The sequence below is a fragment of the Rhinolophus sinicus genome, linkage group LG03 (genome assembly GCF_036562045.2).
Source record: "Rhinolophus sinicus isolate RSC01 linkage group LG03, ASM3656204v1, whole genome shotgun sequence".
In the NCBI taxonomy this organism is placed as follows: domain Eukaryota; kingdom Metazoa; phylum Chordata; class Mammalia; order Chiroptera; family Rhinolophidae; genus Rhinolophus; species Rhinolophus sinicus.
Genome location: NC_133753.1, coordinates 125,984,455 through 125,991,648, shown reverse-complemented (window position 1 = coordinate 125,991,648; position 7,194 = coordinate 125,984,455). Strand labels below are relative to the sequence as shown.

Sequence of the window (7,194 nt, the reverse complement as noted above, 5' to 3'; positions counted from 1 at the left end):
TACGAGTGATGAAGGTGGGCCACTCTAGCTATCATGGACTCTACCTCACAAGCAGTTTCAAGCAAAGTAGGCTGATTATTTCAATAAGACATGGCTACTAGTAGCGAGAACATCTCTTTAAGGAGGAGGGATTTGCACTAAGACCTGCAAGATGAGCAGAAGCCACCTATGTGAAGATTGGGAAGACATTCCAGAAAGAAGGGGTAGCAAGTACAAAGTACAGAGGCTGAATCGAGCTTGGCATATCTGAAAGAGAGAAAGGCCAGTATGGCCAGAGGACAGTGAATGGGGGAAAGTAGAAAAGTATCTTCACACCGTCCTGCATCTACTTATTTCATTTAACAAAAATATCTTGGCAATCAGTCCATTTCAGAACTTTTCTCTTCTTACTGACTGCATGATATTTTATGGTACAAATATTTAGTTTATTTAAGCATTTTGCTATTGTCAGATGTTTAGATTGTCTGCATTCTTTGTTCTTACAAACAGTGTTCAGTGCTGTAATAAATATCATACATATGGTTTTCCACATTAGGATTATACCTGTAAGGAAAGTCCTAGAGATGTGTGAATTTTGCTATGTACACTTTACCCTTTGGTACATATTTCCAAATAGACTCCCAAAGAATTTTATCAATTTCCATCACCTTTAACTTCACCCATCCAATGAGCCATAAATTGTTTGGGTCTTAGGCAATGTGCCACAGGAAAATAATATTTCACTATGGTTTCATTTTGTCTTATTTTCTTTATTAGAGAGATCTCGTTTGTTTTCATGTGTTTAAAAGCCATTTGCTTTTGTGTGTATGTGAACTCTGCTCATGTTCTTTGCTCGTTTCTATTGGATTGCTAGGTTTATTTCCGTAATGAGTTCATTACTGGTTGACTCCTCCAGCAAACCCAGTGAGTATGCCCATGAATGGGAAGGGGTGATGGAGAGCCCCATCCTTGCCCCACCCCCAGCAGACTATTGGCTTTGCTACCAGTCTAGAAATTGTCCTGGTAACTTTAGTTTCTTCCTTGTACTCTGTTCTGGGAAGCTGAAACAGAATATTTCTAGTGGGGATGAAACCGAGATTTAGTCTGTCTATTCTCCTACCACCTCCAGCTCCTAAATCATAGGCACAGAGCTGAGAAACACCTCCCTCTTACAAGGTATTCTGGTAAAATCCAAATGTGACCATAGTTGGAAACTTCTTTCTAGTTCCATGTATTTCTGTTCCCTGACACAAACTGCAGAGGTTCTTGGTGGAAATTTGTTTCACGTTTGTACTTGTGGCTGGATGAACATGCGAGATATTTCTATTATGCATTCTATGTAGTTATTGCTATGCATAATAGAACACAGATGTGTTTGATCAGAACCAAGAAGAAGAGTATAATAGATTATTGTACCTGTCTCAAAATCCTTCTGCATCACTTCTATCCCTCCGGAACACGTACTCTCCCATTCAAAAACATACACAATTTTGTATGGATATTGGAATCTATGTTTGCCATGATTTAAAAACAGTAATCAGAGAGCTGCTTTTCTCAGTAGGAACAATTAAACAAAGATGCACAATTCCGGAGACCACATAATCACACACATAGAGTAGTTTACCGTAGTGGAAACCCCCCTCCCAATAGATGTAAATAAGCAGGATAGTTAGTCTCAGGTTTAACTAAATCCATTTCCATTTTCCCAGACTATAGATTGTATACGCTCTATCATATGAACTTGTGCAGAGAATCTGAATGAGGTGAAAAGAACCTTTATAAAAAGGTAAAAAAAAGTCATCTCCAAGGATTTCAAAGGCTTCCTTCAGAAATACTTTAAATAATTCAAGGGCCTCTACAACAAGACAGTCATGCTCTGAAATTTAGAGTAATTACTAAGTGTTAATTATAATACAATTTATTTTTACAAGTTCTCCATTTTACTTCTTGCCCATGTCTTACTTTTAATTAATGTTTTCTTTGAGCTAGGAGAGCATTAATTTTCTTGGCTGTTTCTTTACTAAGAGATTTACTATTCTTTCCAAATCTTGATCTTCAGTTTCTTTTCTACTAAGAGAAGCACAGGAAAGAAAAAAAAAAAATCAGCATCAAATATAGAGATTCTAAGTTCTGAAATACTGTTAAAATATCATTGAATCTCAGAACTTCCCTACACCAGTGCTGAATGATATTTTCTATTTTCCTTTAGCCATGGCTATCATTCATTCATTCATGTGTTTAATCAGTTGCTCATTTATTTATCTGTTTGGCCAATAAACATTTGTTGAGCATACTATGAATTCCAAGTGCAGGGTTAGGTGCTGAAACTTACAAAGATGAACAAGACATGACCTGTGAGGCATTTCATTTATATGAGAGACGTCGGGATGAGTAAGTGTGACATTAAGTGCTTCATTCATTTATAGGAGAGACATGGGGATGAATAGCATAAATGTAATATAATAAGTGCTTTAATCCATTTGAACCTCAAACTGGCCCTGTAAGTTAGTGCTATGGTCTGAATGTTTGTGTACCCACCACCCCTAATTCATATGTTGAAATCCTAACCCCCAAAGATGATGGTAGTAGGAAGTCAAGCCTTTGGGAGGTGGTCATGTCATGAGAGTGGAGCCCTTATAAAAGAGGCTCCAGAGAGCTCCTTAGCCCCTTCTTCCACGTGGGTATACATGAGCAGTCACCTGACCATGCTGGCACCATGATCTTGTACGTCTAGCTTTCAAAACTATGCAAAAAATTTCTGTTGTTTATATGTGGTATTTTGTTGTAGCAGTCTGAATGGACTAAGCTAGTTAGGTGGGGCATATGTTGTTATTCTCCTTTTATATGGAGGCTTACATGATGGTTAAGTAAATTGCCCAGGGCCCTACAAATAGTAAATGTGGGACAAAGACAGAAACCCAATTTTATAATTCCAGATCTTCATTCTTCTCATTGGTGTGTTACATGGAGCTAATGTCCTTCCTTGAGAAGCTTCTGGAGGCAGTATTACTGATGTGACCACTTTACTGACCCTTGCCATTTGTGTCGTGAAACATGAAGTATGTTCATAAACAGACAAATTCACTAAATAGACTAATATTTCCCTCCCATTATCTGTTAATAACAGAAAGATGAGCTTGTACTATGCCCCAAAGTTTTCTATAGCTGTGCTTTAGCAACAGCAAACTTTAAAATCCAATTAAGCCCCATGCATGGAAGAATCAGACACATCCCTCAAAGCAAACTAACATATCTCCCCAATGATGTTATCTCCACCACATATTTTCCTTTCCTGCAACAACCCAAATTATCACGGTATTCCCTGCAGAGCCAAATTTTAATATACAGCAAGCCAAGTTATGATAAGCTTGAGAAAGAGATAAAGCGAGGTGTGTATCACTGGCATAACAATACAAGCTGACTGATTTACTTAGGAATGATTTACCCAAAAGCAGAACTGAAACAGGAAGGTGGGGAGCCAGGCATGGACTAGAAAATCATACACATAGTTACAGTAATTGTAAACAAACAACATCATGTTTGGGGAGGACTTTACCCCCTCTCCTGTACCTTCTGATGCCAGGGGTGATACAGATATGATCTAGAACTAGCCCCAAAGAGGCTAGACATTGGTCACATTACCCCAGCTAGACCAATGAGACTCAGTTTGGGGACATTTGTTGGGACCACAGGAAAAATGAAGCTCTTTCCTCCCTTCCTTCTTTTCTTCCTTCCTCCCTCCCTCCTCCATCCCTCCCACTATTCCTTACTCCTTTCCTCTCATCCCCCCTCCCTGCTTGCCTGCTTGATTTGAAGCTGGGAGAATATAAGTCTCTATAGAGCTTAGAAGTTCCACAATATAGAAAATGCCTGTCAGTGTCTTTCTGTTAAGCCAAAACAGAAAAGAAATACATGACCTGGCCATGCCTGAAGTGAGAGCTAGCTCTGTACAACTCAGATAATAATGTCAATAAATTCCTCTTGATGTTTCTTTCTTTCTCCTTCTTCCTTCCTTCCTTCCTTCCTTCCTTCCTTCCTTCCTTCCTTCCTTCCTTCCTTCCTTTCCTTCTTTCTCCCTCTCTCTCCCTCTCTCTCCCCCTCCGTCCCTCCTTTCCTCTCTCTCTCTTTCTATTTATACCAGTTTGATGTGTGTTTTTGTCATTTGCTACAAAGAGTTTTAATTTAGGAAAATGACAATCAACCTTTCTTCCCATTGATTTGTATCTTTTTGTCTGAAAAATGATAGATTATTAGGGACAGTGCCCATTTAGCCCCATAAATCCTTAGCTATGCAGTCCATCCACAAGATTCAGCCTGCTTCTTTTTTGATGTTTAGTGGACAATCAAAATACGTTTTCGGAAAACATAGCCTAGAATGATTTAAAATTTTATTTATTTATTTATTTGTTTGTTTGTTTTCATTTGACAAAAGTTTTATTTGGGAAGAGTTTCTGATTGTTAAAGCTGCAAGATAGTTCCTTTCAAAATTATAGTTCTAGAGACCTAGTAGTTTCAGAGTTTCCAGTGTTCAAAAGTATATCTCAAAATTAATAATAAAACAATCCTACACCACAAGGAAAGAGCTCTTAAATTGGTTCGGAATGTAAAGCCTTTGATTCCAGAAACACCACCACTTCCTTGGAAATCAGGTGGGATAGAGTCAACGCCCATAGGAAAATAATGTCTTTAAATAAATTAGCTACTTGAACAACATTATCCATTCCTTAGAAAATACAGTAAGAGAACAAGTCCCAGTGGTGGGGTACATGGTACAGCTCCCAGTTTCACAGGGAGCTTATGGGATCCTAGGGTCAGCAGTTGTTGGCATATGGCACACAAAATAAAAGCAGTCACCAGAAGCAGGGGGAGTGCTGAAGGGAGAGAATCTCTCCCAGTCCCACTCAGCCTTTTAACTTACTAACAGCAAGGGCTGTGTTCTGCAGTATCTTTGGTATAACTTTTGCAACAGTTAAAAAACAAAAACATAATTCTCAATATTATTCCCCAGAAAGTCCATGTCTGCAGAGAAACCTGGTCAGTGTTCCCATGGCGACTCCACCTCCCACCCACTTCCGTTTCCACATGACATAAGACATCAGCCAGAGTATGAACTATGACAGTGCCCCAGCCCATCTCACTCATAGGACGGTAAGTGAGATCTTTTGGAGGACACTTGAAGCATAGTCCAAAGTTAATGGACAGTGAGATGCAGCTTTTGGACAGTGAGATGGCCGGAATGTAAACCTCCTCAAAAATATCTTTGTAAGCCACACCTTGATTGACACCATTTTTATAAAATGTCATCGCACTATGGGGAGTCTGCTTTAGGCTCTTCTCTGCTTTATCCACAATTTTTTTTCCCTCAAAATACAAATAACTCCTTTAGAATGCAAGCTCTGGACAACAGGGTTGTTGGTTCAATTCCTACATGGGCCAGTGAACTGCGCCCTCCACAACTAGATTGAAGGCAACGAGCTGCCACTAAGCTGCCAGAGGGGCGGCCAGATGGCTCAGTTGGTTAGAGCACAAGCTGTCAATGACAAGGTTGCCGGTTCAATTCCCGCATGGGATGGTGGGCTGTGCCCCCTGCAACTAAGATTGGAAACGGCAGCTGGACTTGGAGCTGAGCTGCACCCTCCACAACTAGACTGAAGGACAACGACTTGGAGCTGATGGGTCCTGGAGCAACATACTGCTCCCCAGTTTCCCCAATAAAATTAAAATAAAAAAAGGCAAACAACTCTTGAACTTTATCAAAGCTTTATCTTTATAAGCATCGGGCAGTGAGTTGTCTGTCTGTGTGTCTGTGTGTCCAGGAAGATTGATAGAGAATTCTAGGACATCTCCTTGTCCACAGCCAGAGTAGTGTTTGCCAGTGGACCGGTAATTTGTTTCCCTTTTTGCTCCACCAAGAATAGCTAAACTTATAAACTTAAAGGGAAGCTCGAAGGTTACCTAACAGCTGGGACCAACCCAGTCTAGTAGCAGTGTCTGGTGGCATCTCATCCACCGTGATTTTAAAGTACCAGCCACCTTTCTGTACCCCATGAGAGCCCTATACCATAGAGTAGCCTTTCCCTCAAACTACAGTCAGATGGTCCTCAGAGATCTTCAACTGGGGAGCTCGATCATATAGGACTAACAAAACCCGTTCATACAAGCAGGCTCTGTAGAGGTTGCCAGGAATAGGTGTCCCTGCCCAGCAGTCAAGTTCAGGCTTCTCGGAGTCAGGGACATGGGGATTAGGCTCAGCTAGAGTATACTGATAGCCACCTTTGTTAAACGGTGTTCCAGTGGGTAGCCATGAGGGGGAAGGCGCTGAGCAGAAAACAAAGGGTCACTCCGGGCCTTCTTGGTGGTCCCTTGGACCCTCCATCCTGCGGTTTACACTTAGTTCCTCTTCCTTTTCCACTGCTTCATGCTGCAACTCCCCCTCTTAGATTCCCACTGGTAGACATGGCACTACTTTGTTTTTGGCTGTCATAAGCAGGAACAATGTTACTAAGATCCTGACCCAAAAGTCCAAACTTTGGAAAATCTTCTGGATTCTTACTCCCAGGATCAGGGTGTTTCTTTAACAAGAATATATGTCTTTCTATACTTATCATTTAAACAATGTTATTTGGTTGAGTCATTTTCCCAGGTCTCTGTCTGGTCATCACACACTCCCAGCATGTAGCAATAAATGGTATAATATCCTTATCTTTGGAGAACATGGTTTTTAGATGGTCATCCTCTGTTCGGGACTGCCACGTTAGGTTGGCCGAAGCACAGGGCACATTTCCTTCAAGTTTGCTTGCTTCCAGAGGAAATAGGTATTTCCACTATGATGACACACATTGCAGTGAAAACTGTAGTTGGTCATGAAACATAGACGAATGAGGTATCTATACTGAAGGTGACTACTGTGAACCATTTTGTACATATCCCACACTGCAGCTCTACTTCTCCCAACTGTTGGGCATTCTCTTCATCCACGGAGCCCGCTTGACTATCTATCACCTCCGAAGTATCCCCAGCATCTTCTAGTGTATCTTTTCCATTAGAGGATTCTGTCTCCAAACCACCACTTACATCAACAGAGTTTGCATCCAGACAAACCTACATGAGATGGAATTGGTCCTGGGTGGAGTTCACAGAGGTGCAGTTCTCCCACTCTGTTTCAGAGGGACCGCCACTTCTTCCAGTCTAGCAATGCAAAGTGATTTCTTCTCT

At 40.9% G+C, this 7,194-nt stretch overlaps 1 pseudogene; it reads right to left on the bottom strand.

Moving 5' to 3' along the window:
- Positions 1–4,896: 4,896 nt before the first annotated feature.
- LOC109445536 (set1/Ash2 histone methyltransferase complex subunit ASH2) lies at positions 4,897–6,859 on the bottom strand (annotated as a pseudogene).
- Positions 6,860–7,194: the final 335 nt, after the last annotated feature.